Source organism: Vigna unguiculata, chromosome 4 (genome assembly GCF_037176805.1).
Source record: "Vigna unguiculata cultivar grain cowpea cultivar isolate G323 ecotype 2 chromosome 4, ASM3717680v1, whole genome shotgun sequence".
NCBI classification, from domain to species: domain Eukaryota; kingdom Viridiplantae; phylum Streptophyta; class Magnoliopsida; order Fabales; family Fabaceae; genus Vigna; species Vigna unguiculata.
Window position 1 is genome coordinate 22,185,043 of NC_140795.1, and position 16,757 is coordinate 22,201,799.

The window sequence follows — 16,757 nt, forward strand, 5'->3', positions numbered from 1 at the left end:
TAAAAACTTTAAATAAAACTTTAAATTAAATTAAAAGAAGTTAAAACAGAATATTAAAGAATATATATATATATGCTTTAAAAAATAAATAAAGTTACAAAAATACCATTTTTGTTTTGAATTCATTGTCTGTTTATAATGATTTATAAAAAAATGTATGATTTTTTTTAACCATCTGTTTTTTTATCAAATCTTTGAAAATAGGCATTGCATAGAAAAAACGTTACACTTTTAAGTTAAAAAGTGATACAAGTTTTATAGGTGTGGTGTTTATAAGTGTGACAACGTGTTGTAACAAGAGAAGAGTCTGATACTATATTGAGATTTTCCTCCTAAGAAACAAACACAAAACAAGGAAAATATTTGATTGAAAAAATGTTTATTGATCTTGGTAGGAAGTAGCCTCCTGACATTAAATAGATTATTATATTAAATATTTAAAGTTCTTAAAAAATAGCATTAAATGACCTTAGTATTTTTATTTCCTTAACCTAATAACCTAAATTCACCCATGCTTATATATTAAGGTTAAGCATGAAAAGCCAAATGAGTGTAAAAACTAAAAATAGAAGTGTTTATAGACTCTGAATGGTATCAATATCTTGTTCAGCTCGTTTTGGTCTTTTTAAATTCAGTTAGAGCATCATTAAAAGTGCTCCTAACATGGCGGCACATGAGCATCAGTTCCAAGCATCCATCTTTAAACGCCTCCTTTGCTGGATCCCCTACACAACCAAATTTAACACAAGATTACAATGTCATACTTTATTGCATTTTTTTACAATGTCATACTATATTGCATTTTTTTTTATATCGACAAATGGTAGTTATTATAGTATTTGTTAGTGGTAGTAGATATACATAGAAATTAAATGAGATATGTTTGTTCTTTATATACTATGGTTTTCTAAATTTCCATTTTTGAGAGACAAAAGAAGATAAATAGTCTTACTTGAAAGATACGATTCTTGGTGTTTATAGACTCTGAATGGTATCCATATCTTGTTCAACTGATTTTGGTCTTTTTAAATTCAAATAGAGCATCATCAAAAGTGCTCCTAACATGGCGGCATATGAGCATCAGTTCCAAGCATCCATCTTTAAACACCTTCTTTGTTGGATCCCCTACATAACCAAATTCAACACAAGATTACAATGTCATACTATATTGCATTTTTTTACAATGTCATACTACATTGCATTTTTTTTTTCTATATACAAATGGTAGTTATTATAGTATTTGTTAGTGGTAGTAGATATATATAGAATAAATAAGATATGTTTGTTCTTTATATACTATGGTTTTCTAAATTTCCATTTTTTAGAGACAAGAAGATAAATAGTCTTACTTGAAAGATACGATTCAAAATTGGTGATTCATCACTAAATTATTAATTATTAGAGACGAATACAAAAAATAGAGTAACATAACTTAGAAATAAATTCTTCATCTACCCATCCCAGTGTTTTCAAATCAAGAATCTTTTTATCAAACTCAGGAATTGGTTAAACTAATTTAATGAAAAGAACTAATGAAAATATTTATTAAATCAAAATTTGAAAATTAAGTAAACTTATCAAATGAAAGTATTTATTATTATTCTATATATATCCAAGAGAATTCTCAATTTCTCTCATCTTCTATTTTAAACTTTACCACTGAGTCATCATTATATCTCTACAAACGATAAGTATTGGAGGCTAAGAATTTTGTATGTAGTAGCAAAAAGAATTTAGCATATACATGATTATTGTAGAAAATTTTTACTTATGGTAAGATTTGGTTCACTATGATAAAAAATTGACAAGAAACTCAACACACTTCTGCATTACCTATTGTCTGGAGTCTGATATTAACTCGACTAAATTAGGGATGAGGGATGCTGTACCCACAATATGTCACCCTTGGACTGCAAAACAACACTAAAAACCTCAATAAATCAAGATAAATATATTGAATTAAACTCGTATAAGAATATTCACAATACCTACTCCTAATTTAGGGTGTATCAGATAGAATTTGCAAATGTATGATCCTCATCTACCAGGCAAAATGTTGATTTACTATCATCAGAATTTGACCCAAGTTCCATCTTTGTCAGTTAATCTGAAAGATAACATAAAATATTTTTAAGAACAACCTTAAAATAGAGAGTCCTACATAGTCATTAAGAAATTGTCAATCACAAATTAGTTCTTTTGTGCATAAAATAAAATATTATTCTTCAAATTTGTCCACACAACAAAAATAACAATCATATCTATGAAAGTTCCACTAATAGCAACAATCATCAAAACTTGGGATCGATCTATTTTACAATTTACACAACCTTAAGAAATAAGAATTGTACTAGTTTTTTTCATTAATGAGTCTGTACATATGATTACCACATAACCTAAATCATCATCAATTACACAAAGTGGTAAAATTTGTAAAATTACATGATTGACACATCCAATTGTCAAAATTAAGAAGTAAAATCGTCAATATTTCTTAAAAAACAAATCCTTATTTCCATGTAACTATTACATAAAGAACTAACTATTGCTACCCAAAGTTGAAGATTGAAACTTTGAAGATGTTGATCACTTCTTAAACCAAATAAAGTGAATCGAACAAAATCACGCACGGATAATCACTAAATCTTTGCGTGCGAGAAAGTGAAATTGGGGAAAACGCTTTACCTGAGGCAAAATAAAAATGAAAGACAATGTGCGCTACACTTGAAAGGCACCGTTGATTGGAGTAATAGAGAAAACTAAAGAATTTCACTCTCTTAATTAGGGTTTATTGTGATACGACAAAAGTAATTTTAAATAAGCAAACCTCTATTCATAAAAATATTATAAAAATATTTGACCATAATTATATGTGTTTTGAATTTGTCTTTCCAAATTATTATAATAAAAACGTACTAGAATATTTGCCAAAATAATTAAAACATTTTTTAAAAATGATATTTTAATTTTAAAAATATATTCTTTATTATTTAATTTAAATCTAATACATGTATTTCCTTTTAGTTTTTTAAATCAATTTTACTTTTACTCAACCTTATGTCTCATTAATTTTAGACAATTCTATTAATTCATTCATTGTTATAGATATATCATATTCATATCTTATATTTTATCTCCCATTATAATTTAAAATAAATAAAAACTAAATATAGTTGTTCACACATACCAACTTCACGTATAATATGTCACGAATCACTCAACTAATTCAATATCATAATATCATAAATTACCATTTCTATTATTTTATATTATGTAACCGATAAATGAAATGAAAATATTTTTTCTACTCTATAATTAATTGATAACAACTTTTGGATATATTATAATTATAATTATTTAAAAAAGTAATTTTTTATATTTGTAAATAAAGAAAAATTATAAATTAAAATAATAGATATAAAGTAAGTGTAAAAATTAATGTGTGAAAATAATAAAACCCTATATTAAGCCATGTATATTATATTATATGATATTATCACTATAAATTCAAGATGATAAATATCTATATATAGTATAATAAAATACAAAATTGATAAAACTATAAATATTAAAATAACAACCCCACTAAGGGCAAAAATATTCATCTCTCACTCTTTCTTCCCTCTTTATTATTTTATTTCCCCTCATCCTCATTAATAATAAGTAATGAGTTTATAAGGGCATACCTTTAAGTGACAAAAACAAGGAAAAATGCGATTTAAACTCCATAACTATGCAACCCATGAAGAACGTATGACATTCAAACTCACACTAATAAGTATAGATAATCAAATAATATCATAGCATTATTTAATATTATCATGCATCAAAACATTTTTTACAAAAATCCAAAGGGAACAACTCTACATAAAATGTCAAACGCCCTATCAAACACCAAAGAACCAAACACATGAGTGATAGCTAGAAAGAAGAAAACCCATATACCTTGCGTGTATGACGTAAAGAGAAACAACCTCCTGCAACGCTCCAAACCTCACCTACTCATGACGGTCCTTCACGTCTCCATGTTTGTTTTAAGTTTTATAGATTTTAAAAACCCCTACACCATTTTATTTAGTTTTTATACATGCATTTTTAGAATATATAATATTTGGCTGTTTTTCTTCTCTATCTATAATATGGCAGCAACATGTTTAAAAATCACTATCCTAACCTTTAAACTGATTTATTTCTTTATTTTTTGGGTAACTTATGATCAATTGAATAACAACCGAAAGATTAGAGCATATGATTAAAAAAAAATACTGCAAAGTGTGGGTAACAGAAGAGAGAAAAAAAATGTGACCCAACATAAAAATGGAGAGAGAAAACTAATTAAAAATAAACATGTATAAAAATATATATATACTTTAAAAAATAAACAAAGTTACAAAAATACCATTTTTGTTTTGAATTCATTGTCTATTTATAAAGATGTATAAAAAATGTATGAAAATAAGTCAAGCTAAAAAATAATTAAACTATAAAAATAAATAAAAAAATTATTCTGTTTTATATTTTTTTAATTTTATTTAAATTTTTTTTTTAATTTTATCTTTAGCTGATTTGTTTGTATTTTATTTATTTTTTATTTTTTAATATTAATATTTTTCAAATTTATTTATTTACAATTTTTAATATTTTTTTATATATTTAAAAAACAAAATAAAATATTAGCATATATATATATATATATATATGAAAATTTATATCTTAATTTATTTTTTATATAATGTATTAAAAATAATTAAATTAAAAATGATTAAACTTTAAATTAAATAAAAAAGTAAAAAGAAAATATATATATATATATATATAATTTTTTAATTTTAATTTTAATTATTTTTTAATTTAATTTATGTTAATTTAATTTATTTTTTAATACATTACGCAAAAATAAAGTTAAGTGTGTGCGCGTGTGTATATATATATATTTATATATATATATATATTTTCTTTTCTATTTTTAAAATTTATAATAACAAATATTAATAATTTATTGAATTTTTAAAAAATATATTAAAGGATAAAAAAATAAATAAGACATAAAATGATATACTAAAGAAAAAATAATTAAAATTTAACAAAAAGTAAACTTTAAATAAAATGAAAGAAATGTTAAAACAAAAATAAAATATAAGTTAAATAGAGGTTAGGGGCACCTCACTTAAGGTAAATATAGAAATAAAGTAATTATGAATAGATGAAAAGATAATAAAAATATGAGAATAAGGTAATAAATGTGTCCTTCCATTATACCATATGAAAGGGTAATAAGTTTCTACCTCTAATCAAAGTAACTTCTCAATTATTAGCAAAAACTCAAGCAATCATATGAAAGTTTCTAAAAATTAATCAAAGTAACTTCTTAATTAAAATTCAAAAAAACCCATAGACTCATATGATTGTTATGTTCTTTAGATTTAACACTATGCTAACTTGCTATAATGTAAAAATCAATGCTTTAACTAGATTAAGAACTAAAAGACATAGATAAAAAATAAATCTCAAAAAGAATCAAAAGAACAAATAAATTAATTCATCTAACCTCATAATCCAATTAAGAAATTACAGTGGAACCAACCCTAAAAGCTTAGCCCCCAACCAACATGATAATATGATGAAGGAAGGAAAAATAAAAGAAAAGAAAGAATGAGATATGCGGTGGATGATGGTATCTCTAAAACCAGAGAGTGGCTAGGTTTTGTTGATTCACCATGTTAGCAATCTGCTACTGCATGGCTGCAATCATTGCCTCAATTGCTCCCACCAAATGAGGATTATCTAGGTTTGGAAGAGGAGGAGGAGGAGGCCTAGGTGCCATAGCTCTGACCACACAAAGAAAGGAACCATCAGTTTAGCTAACAAATACCACAACCACGCCAAAGACACTAAGAGGAACACACAACAGAAACTAAGCAAGCTCACACCTACAGATCCTAAAGGAACCAGGCTCTGAGACCAAAAATGTAACATCCTGTTTTAATAGTTTTTACACTATCTGGCAAAATATTATATTATGATAATTCAAAGCAGATGATAGGAATAGGCTGGTATAAACTATCAATATAGTCATCCCAAAAATAATTGTACATGTATTGTCTATCAACACAGCCTACACTAAGAAAGGGTTACCAAGCACCCAACATCTAAGCAAAACATAGAACAAATACTACTGCTGGATCGCTCACGTCACCACTCAACTCCTATCCCGGAGGGGTGTGTCTTCGCCTGCACTTTTATCTTCTCACACCAATTATAGGCGATCATTGCAAAAGAGAAAAGACACAAAAAGAAACAACATATGCAGGAAGGGTAAGCTAACTTAATTTAGAGAAAATCATGCAGCTTATTAATTATACATCAATCAAGGCTTATCACATTTATCAGAATTATTCAAACCACCACAACCACAACATATATTCGTGACTCTAGACTCAATATCCAAATTATGTAAGAGACATTGGAGCTCTTGGCGGCTTGCACCTGTGATGGTTCCCAAACTTTGCAGAGTTTTGGGCACAAAGGGTTATCACCCAACCACTCCCAGGGTAAGTCTCATTCGCGTCTATGACGGATCGGGTCCATAGACTAGGACCTCCTGCTACTCCTCTCGACATAATTTATTATACTCTATATGAGTCTTAATGTTTATTAGAGCGTCAAGATACCACCAAACTAAGTCCTCATGTCCTTACATTCACTAAAACCTTCCTTTTTAGAATTTCCCTTGAAATCCTAATTCAATCACATTCTCTAATGAACCAAATCCACACAATTCCATCACGTATACTATTTTTCATAAAAACTCGAGCACAAAAGAGACAAATATCACATCAATTCACTTAGTATAGCTTCATTTAATCTAAAACAGAGAAGTAACTAAATTCTGTAGTGAAACTCGCTCAAGCTAGAGGATCTCGCCTAAGCTAGAGAGTTGTCTCGCTTAGGCGAGTCACTCTCGCCTGGGCGAGACCCCAAATAGAGAGCAACCCCAAATTTGAGCGAATTCTCACTCAGGCTAAGCTGTTTCGCTTAAACGAGAGTGACTCTCGCTCAAGCGGAACCAGCTCGCCTAGGCGAGACCTCACGCAACAACAAGGGTGAATTTCTGGTATTTTCACTCAGGCGAGAGCTGCTTGCCTTGGCGAAACCATGCAAAACCACACAGTTCATGCCAAAATCGCAATTCACCACACATAATTGTTCCCACTCATCAATCAAGCACCCAATCATGCAATCCTAGCTCTAATTAACAATTTTTATGCGAAATTTGAGTGAAAGGTTAGCTTCCCATACCTATTTCTAATTTTTGACTTGGCAAGACACTGCATCAACAGTGAGGGCACAGAACCTCAAACCAACCTATGTAAATGCAACACAGTGTTGCAAAAGAAGATATAGACCTAGTTAACTCAGAAACAGGAAGTGAATTCTGTATGGAGAATAAGGAAGAGCTTTACTTGGTTTGACTCACTCTGAAGAGGGAAACAGAGGTTGAAAATCCACAGAGGGTCTAATAGGGGCTTCATTTCCAGGACCTGAATGCAAGAGTAAGGAAATTTTGATTGAAGGAAGGGAAAATTATGGATGAGAAGGGGCTGATGAAGTATCAGTGTGTGAGGAGAGTGGAGAGAAGGAGAGTTGGTGTTCTGTGTTTGGTAAGGAGCATGGGTTTCATATGCTGCACTTGAAATGAGGTAATAGAGAAAAATAATAGATTTCACTATGTTAATTAGGGTTGAAATAAACAAGTTTTGGTTCACCAAATTCAATTTTTGGATTTTTGTTTTATTTTAGATGATTGGATCACCATAAAAAATTATAAAAATATGTGTGTTTTTTTAATTTTTCTTTCAAGGCTTAAATATCTTGTTGGTCCCAATTTTCGTGAGTTTTGTTTCGTTTGGTCTTCATTTTTTCGAAATGTTCAACATGGTCCTAATTTTTGTAATTTGTGGTCAATTTGGTCCTTTTTGCAAACACCGTTTAAATCGTTAACAGAAGGTGAATAGTAACTACCACATGTCACTCCATGGTTTTTTAATTTTTTTTAATTTTTTTTAAATTTTTTTAATTTTAAAAATATTGTCCTTGTGTCAAGTAAGAATTGTGACACGTGGCAGTATCTCGTGGCTTATATTCAATTTGGTTCCAATTTTTTGTTAATTTTGTTCAATTTAGTCCCAATTTTCATTAATTTTGTTCAAATGAGTCCTAATTTTGCTCCTCTCCAAATTGACCAAATTTAATTTTTATATAAATGTTGTACTGAATCATTTAAAAAATAATGAAGAATTTTCCTTCTAATTTTAAAAACAATGAAGAATTTTTCCTCTAATTTTAAACTAACTTTGTCCCTATTTTTTACATGTACCAAAAATCAAACATATATAATAATTTCCCTCCAAAAATATAGTCAGGTTTGGTATAAAAATTATGAAAGAAATATTTAAAATAAATTTGAATTTTACTAATTTTTTTTTCAATATAACATTTATATAAAAAATAAATTTGGTAATTTTGGATAGAAACAAAATTGAGACTGAATTGAACAAAAATAACAAAAATTGGGACTAAATTGAACAAAATTAACGAAAATTGCGACCAAATTGAATATAAATCATGAGATACTACCACATGTCACAATGCTGAGTCGACACGTAGACAACATTTTTAAAATTAAAAAAAAGTTCATTTTTTTTAAATTAAACAAAAATGAAAAAAACCACGAAGTCACACGTGACAATTATGGTTTATCTTCCGTTAACTATTTAAGTGACATCTTCAAAAAGGACTAAATTGACCACAAATTACAAAAAATATGATAATTTTAAATATTTGAAAAAAATGAAGAACAAACGAGAGATATATTAAATTTGAATTTGGCCTATTTGTCAAATAAGTTAGTTTAATATTTTTTTTAAAAGATTTATTTACTTAAATGTAATAGTTTTAATATTTCAAATAAATCTTTTATATCGAAGAGGTTGATTTGTTTAAATAAATGTAAATAATATACTGATAATAGTATTCCTCTAAAATTAAATTTTTATTATAATAATTTTAAAATTTATATTTAAAATTTATTTAATTTTTAAAGTCAATTTAATTTTTAATACATTATATACAACGCGTTAAAAATAATTAAAATTAAAAACAATTATATATATATATATATATATATATTCTGTAATGTAAAGTTTAATTATTATTTTTATTTAATTTATTTTTTAAGTTAATTTATTTTTTAATACATTATATAAAATTAAAACTATATATATATATATATATATATATATATATATTTTAAATATTTATTAAGAAATATTAATATTTTGTTTCATTTTTAAAATATATATTAAAAGATAAAATATAAAGAAAAATGAAAATCATAAACTAAAGAAAAAATAACTAAAATTAAAAAAAAAAACTTTAAATAAAATTAAAAGAAGTTAAAACAGAATAATAAATAATATATATATATATATATATATGCTTTAAAAAATAAATAAAGTTAAAAAATACCATTTTTGTTTTGAATCATTGTCTGATTATAAAGATCTATAAAAAATGTATGAAAAATATTTTTTTTAAACATCTATTTTTTAATCAAATCTTTGAAAATAAGGACATCGAAAAAACATTACACTTTTAAGTTAAAAAGTAATACAAGTTTTATTGGTGTGGTGTTTATAAGTGTGAGAATGTGTTGTAACAAGAGAAGAGTCAGATACTATATTGAGATTTTCCTCCTAAGAAATAAACACAAAACTAGGAAAATATGTGATTGAAAAAAAGTTTATTGATCTTGGCAGGAAGTAGCCTCTTGACATTAAATAGGTTATTATATTAAATATTTTAAGTTCTTAAAAATAGCATTAAATGACCTTAGTATTTTTATTTCCTTAACCTAATAACCTAACATTCACCCATGCTTATATATTAAGGTTAAGCATGAAAACCTAAATGAGTGTGGAAACTAAAAATAGAAGTGGTTACAGACTCTCAATGGTATCCATATCTTGTTCAACTGATTTTGGTCTTTTTAAATTCAAATAGAGCATCATCAAAAGTGCTCCTAACATGGCGGCATATGAGCATCAGTTCCAAGCATCCATCTTTAAACACCTTCTTTGCTGGATCCCCTACACAACCAAATTCAACACAAGATTACAATGTCATACTATATTGCATTTTTTTTACAATGTCATACTACATTGCATTTTTTTTCTATATACAAATGGCAGTTATTATAGTATTTGTTAGTGGTAGTAGATATATATAGAAATTAAATGAGATATGTTTGTTCTTTATATATCATGGTTTTCTAAATTTCCATTTTTTAGAGACAAGAAGATAAATAGTCTTACTTGAAAGATACGATTCAAAATTGGTGATTCATCACTAAATTATTAATTATTAGAGACGAATACAAAAAATAGAGTAACATAACTTAGAAATAAATTCTTCATCTACCCATCCCAGTGTTTTCAAATCAAGAATCTTTTTATCAAACTCAAGAATTGGGTAAACTGATTTATTGAAAAGAACTAATGAAAAGATTTATTAAATCAAAATTCAAGAATTAAGTAAACTTATCGAATCAAAGAATTTATTATTATTCTATATATATCCAAGAGAATTCACAATTTCTCTCATCCTCTATTTGAAACTTTACCACTAAGTCATCATTATATCTTTGCGAAACGATAAGTATTGGAGGCTAAGAATTTTGTATTTAGTTGTGAAAAGAATTTAGCATATACATGATTGTTGTAGAAATTTTTTACTTATGGTAAGATTTTGTTCACTACAATCAACAATTGACCAGAAACTCAACACACTTCATGCACTACCTGTTGTCTAGAGTCTGATATTAACTCGATTAAATGAGGGATGAGGAATGTTGTACCCACAATATGTCACCCTTGGACTACAAAACAACACTAACAACCTCAATTAATCAAGATAGATATATTGAATTAAACTCACATCAGAATATTCACAATACCTACTCCTGATTTAGGGTGTATCGGATAGAATTTGCAAATGTATGATCCTCATCCACCAGACAAAATGTTGATTTACTATCATCAGAATTTGACCCAAGTTCCATCTTTGTCTGTTAATCTAAAAGATAACATAACATATTTTTAAGAACAACCTTAAAATAGATAGTCATGCATAGCCATTGAGAAATTGTCAATCACAAATTAGTTCTTTTGTGCAAAAACTAAAATATTATTCTTCAAATTTGTTCACACAACAGAAACAACAATCATATCTATGAAAGTTCCACTAATAGCAACAATAACCAAAACTTGGGATCAATCTATTTTACAATTTACACAACCTTAAGAAATAAGATTTGTACTAGTTTTTTTCATTAATGAGTCTGTACATATGATTACCACATAACTTAAATCATCATCAATTACACAAAGTGGTAAAATTAGTAAAATTACATGATTGACACATACAATTGTCGAAATTAAGAAGTAAAATCGTCAATATTTGTTAAAAAACAAATCCTTATTGCTACCCAGAGTTAAAGATTGAAACTTTGAAGATGTTGATCACTTCTTAAACCAAATAAAGTGAATCGAACAAAATCTCGTACACATAATTACTAAATCTTTGCGTGCGAGGAAGTGAAACCGGGAAAATGCTTTACCTAAGGCAAAATAAAAATGGAAGACAATGTGCGCTACACTTCAAAGGCATCGTTGATTGGAGTAATAGAGAAAACTAAAGAATTTCACTCTCTTAATTAGGGTTTATTGTTATACGACATAAATAATTTTAAATAAGCAAATCTCTATTCATAAAAATATTTGACCATAATTATGTGTTTTTGAATTTATCTTTTCAAAATATTATAATAAAAACGTACTAGAATATTTGTCAAAATAATTCAAACATTTTTTTAGAAATGATATTTTTATTTTAAAAATATATTTTTTATTATTTAATTTAAATATAATACATGTATTTCCTTTTTAGTTTTTTAAATCAATTTTACTTTTACTCAACTTATGCCTCCTTAATTTTAGAGAATTCTATTAATTCATTCATTGTTATACATACTTGATATTCATATCTTCTATTTTGTCTCCCATTATAGTTTAAAATAAATAAAAACTAAATATAGTTGTTCACACATACCAACTTCACGTATGATATAGCTATGAATCACTCAACTAATTCAATATCATAATATCATAAATTACCATTTTTTTTCATATTATTAGTTTTTTAATTATGATGTGACATATTTAAATTTGAATTTGTCATTTGTCCTATAAGTTAGCTTCATATTTATTTTAAATATTTAGTTTTAATATTCTTTTAAATCTAAGAGGTTAATTTGTTTAAATAAATACAATAGTTATAATAGTATTATTCTTTATTATTTGTATTTGAATTATGAGGTGACATACTTAAATTTGAATTTGTCTTGTAAGTTAGCTTAATATTTGTTTAAAGATTTATTTACTTAAATAAATTAGTTTTAATATTTTAAATATGTCTTTTAAATATAGGAAGTTGATTCGGTTAAATAAATACAAATCATATAGTTATAATAGTATTACTCTTTTTTATTTTAATAATTTTAAAGTTAAATTTAATTTTCTAACTGAAATCATAACATCATGGTCATTCCCAATAGATAAATTTTAAGATGATATTTAAGATAAACCATTTGTAATTAGTAGATCCACATTTATTATTTTATATTATATAACCGATAAATGAAATGAAAATATTTTTTCTACTCTTAGTAGAATTAATTGATAACAATCTTTAGATATATTATAATTATAATTATTTAAAAAAAGTAAATTTTTATATTTGTAAGAAAAGAAAAATTATAAAGTAAAATAATAGATATAAAGTAAATGTAAAAATTTATGTGTGAAAATAATAAAACCCTAAATTAAGCCATGTACATTATATTATACGATATTATCTATGTGATGAACTATAAATTCAAGATGATAAATATCTATATATAGCATACTAAAGTACAAAATTGATAAAACTATAAATATTAAAATAACAACTCCACTAAGGACAAAAAAATTCATCATCTCACTCTTTCGTCCCTCTTTATTGTTTTATTGCCCACTCATTCTCATTAATAATGTGACTTTATTGTCCACTCATATCTTTAAATGACAAAAGCAAGAAAAAATGTGACTTTAACTCTATAACTATGTAACCCATGAAAAACTTATGACATTCAAACTCACACTAATAAGTATAGATAACCAAATAATATCATAGCATTATTTATTTGTTTATATTTTAATACATTATAAAAAAAATTAAATATCATATATATATATATATATATATATATATATATATATTTACATTAGTATTTTATTTTATTTTTAAAATATATATTTAGAAATATTATTATCTTATTTCAATTTTAAAATATATATTAAAAGATATAAAATAAATAAAACAAAAAATGATAAACTAAAGAAAAATAATTAAACTTTAAAAAATTAAACTTTAAATAAAATTTCAAAAAGTTAAAACAGAATAAAAATTATTATATATACATATATATATATATATATATATAGATTAATTATATAATGCTTTAAAAATTATAAAACAATAAAACTTTAAATTAAGTAAAAAATATTAATAACTTTATTTAAAATTTAATATTTTAAATTTTATCATTAGCTTAATATTTTGTGTTTTATTTTTTTACTATTAATATTTAACATATTTATATATTTTCAAATTTTTAATAATTCATTATATATATTTTAAATAAGATTAAACTTTAAATTAAACAAAAAAGTAAAAACAAAAAAAAAACTAGATATATATATATATATATATATATATATATATATATATATATATATATATATATTTCTTTTTTAAATTTAAGATCTAATTATTTTTTTAGTTTAATTTAATTCTTAATTTCATTTATTTTTTAAAACATTGTACAAAATTAAAATTAAAGATATATATACTTCAAAAAGTTAAAACAGAATAAAAAGTATTTTATATATATATATATATATATATATATATATATATATATATATATAAATTATATAATGCTTTAAAAATTATAAAACAATAAAACTTTAAATTAAGTAGAACATATTAATAACTTTAATTAAAATTTAATATTTTAAATTTTATCATTAGCTTAATATTTTGTGTTTTATTTTTTACTATTAATATTTAACATATTTATATATTTTAGAATTTTAATATTTCTTTATATATATTTTAAATAAGATTAAACTTTAAATTAAACAAAAAAGTAAAAACAAAAAAATCTATATATATATATATATATATATATATATTTCTTTTTTAAATTTAAGATCTAATTATTTTTTTAGTTTAATTTAATTCTTAATTTAATTTATTTTTTAAAACATTGTACAAAATTAAAATTAAAGATATATATATATATATATATATATATATATAACATTTTGATATTTTATTTTATTTCATTTTTAAAATATATATTAAAAGATAAAAAATAAAGAAAACAAAAATAATATACTAAATAAAAATTATTAAAAGATTAAAAATTAAACTTTAAATAAAATTTAAAAAAGTTAAAACATAATAAAAATTATTATATATACATATATATATATATATATATATTAATTATATAATGCTTTAAAAATTATAAAACAATAAAACTTTAAATTAAGTAAAAAATACTTAATCTGTTTTAGATTTTTGTGTATTTTATTTAAAGATTAATTTTTTTTAATTGTATCTTTAGCTTATTTTTTTTGTTTTATTTATTTTTATTTTATAAGATTAAATGTTTTAGAAATTTATAGTTTTTTCAAATTTTAGTATTTGTTAATTTATTTTAAAAATAAAATAAAATACTAATATATATATATATATATATATATATATATATATATATATATATATATATGCTTCAAAAATAAGTGAAGCTAAAAAGTAATTAAACTTTAAAATAAAATAAATAATCTGGTGTAGATTTTTTAATTTTCTTTGAATTTTTTTTTTAATTTTATCTTTAGCTGATTTGTTTGTATTTTATTTATTTTTTATTTTTTAACATTAATATTTTTCAAATTTATTTATTTACAATTTTTATTAATTTTATATATATTTCACAAATAAAATTAAATATTAGCATATATTTATATATATATATATATATATATATATGTAAATATATAACAATTTATTTTTTATATAATGTATTAAAAATTATTAAAATTTAAATTAAATAAAAAGTAAAAAGAAAATATAATATGTAACATCCCATTTAATAGTTTTTATGCTATTAAATAAAACATTTTATCCCGATTAAACAAAATAGATAGTAGAAATAGGCTTATATATAGTATCAATACGGTCATCCTAAATAACCATATATATACACCAACTATAAATACAGCCTATGCTAAGAAAAGTTTAACTGAACATCCAAAGTTTAAACAAAACATAGAATGGAGACTACTACTAGAGGTCCCATGCTATGGATCAACTCCTATCCAAGAGGGGAGTGTCTTCACCTGTATTTTCATCTACTCACACCAAAAGTAGGTGATCATTGCAAAAAGGAAAACACACAAAGAGAACAAACATAGGCAAGAAGGGTAAGCTAACTTGATTAAGAGAGAGAGCATGTAATTCAATTATGAATGCCAAGCAATGTCTTTTTAACATTCATTAGAATAAATTAAACCACCACAACACAACACAAAATTTCATGACTCTAGACTCAATATCCGGATTATGTATGCGACATTGGATCTCTTGATGACTTGCACTTGTGAAGGTTCCCAAACTCTGTAGAGTTTGGGCTCAAAGGGTTATCACCCAACCACTCCCAGGGTAACTCCCCTTCGCGTCTAAGACTGATCAAATCCAAAGACTATGACCTCCTGCTACTCCTCACGACATAATCCATTATGCTCTATTTGAGCATGAATGATTATTGGATTTTCAGGATACCAACCAATAGTGAGTCCTCATGTCCTTACACACACTAACATACTCATTAGAATTTCCCTTGAAATCCTGGTTCAATCACAACTTCTCATAATCCAAATTCATACAATTTCACCACATAGACTAACAGTCATAACAATCCAAGCATAGTATGAACAATTATCCCATAGTCTTATTTAAGTATATCTTCATCCATTTAAAACAGAGAAATAAACATAACTCTGTAGTGGCTCTCGCTCAAGCTAGAAGATCTCGCCCAAGCGAGAGGGCTATCTTGCTTAGGCGGGTTATTCTTGCTTGAGCGAGGCTCCAAACAGAGGGCAATTAAAATCTGGGTCTTCTGGCGTTTTCGCTCAGGTGAGAGCTGCTCGCCTAGGCGAAAATACCAAATTTCCACTCTATTCCCACATGCAAAAACCCAAAATTTTTGCACAAATCAATCACAAACCCAATTATATAGTTCAAGCACCAATTCAACACTCAAACATGCAATCCAAAGTCATCAAAACATATTTCTATGCAAAATTTAAGAAAAAGGCTAGCTTCCCTCACCTTTTCACTGAATTTGTACTTGGTTAAGTCAACCTTAGTTGTCAAAGGCAGAAACCCTCAATTCAACCTGAGGAATTTCATCATCAAGATACAGGGAGAGGGAGAATTCTAAGATTAATCCAAGAACAAATGCAAAGATTCAGAATTCAGACCAAAATTGAACCAAGCAAGAGTGGAGACTTACCTAGAGGGAGAGGAGC

At 25.0% G+C, this 16,757-nt stretch overlaps 2 pseudogenes; both read right to left on the reverse strand.

Moving 5' to 3' along the window:
* Nucleotides 1-606: 606 nt before the first annotated feature.
* LOC146886948 (uncharacterized) lies at nt 607-2,093 on the reverse strand (annotated as a pseudogene).
* A 7,936-nt stretch (nt 2,094-10,029) lies between these two features.
* On the reverse strand, nt 10,030-11,119 carry LOC114180557 (uncharacterized; annotated as a pseudogene).
* Between the last annotated feature and the right edge of the window lie 5,638 nt (nt 11,120-16,757).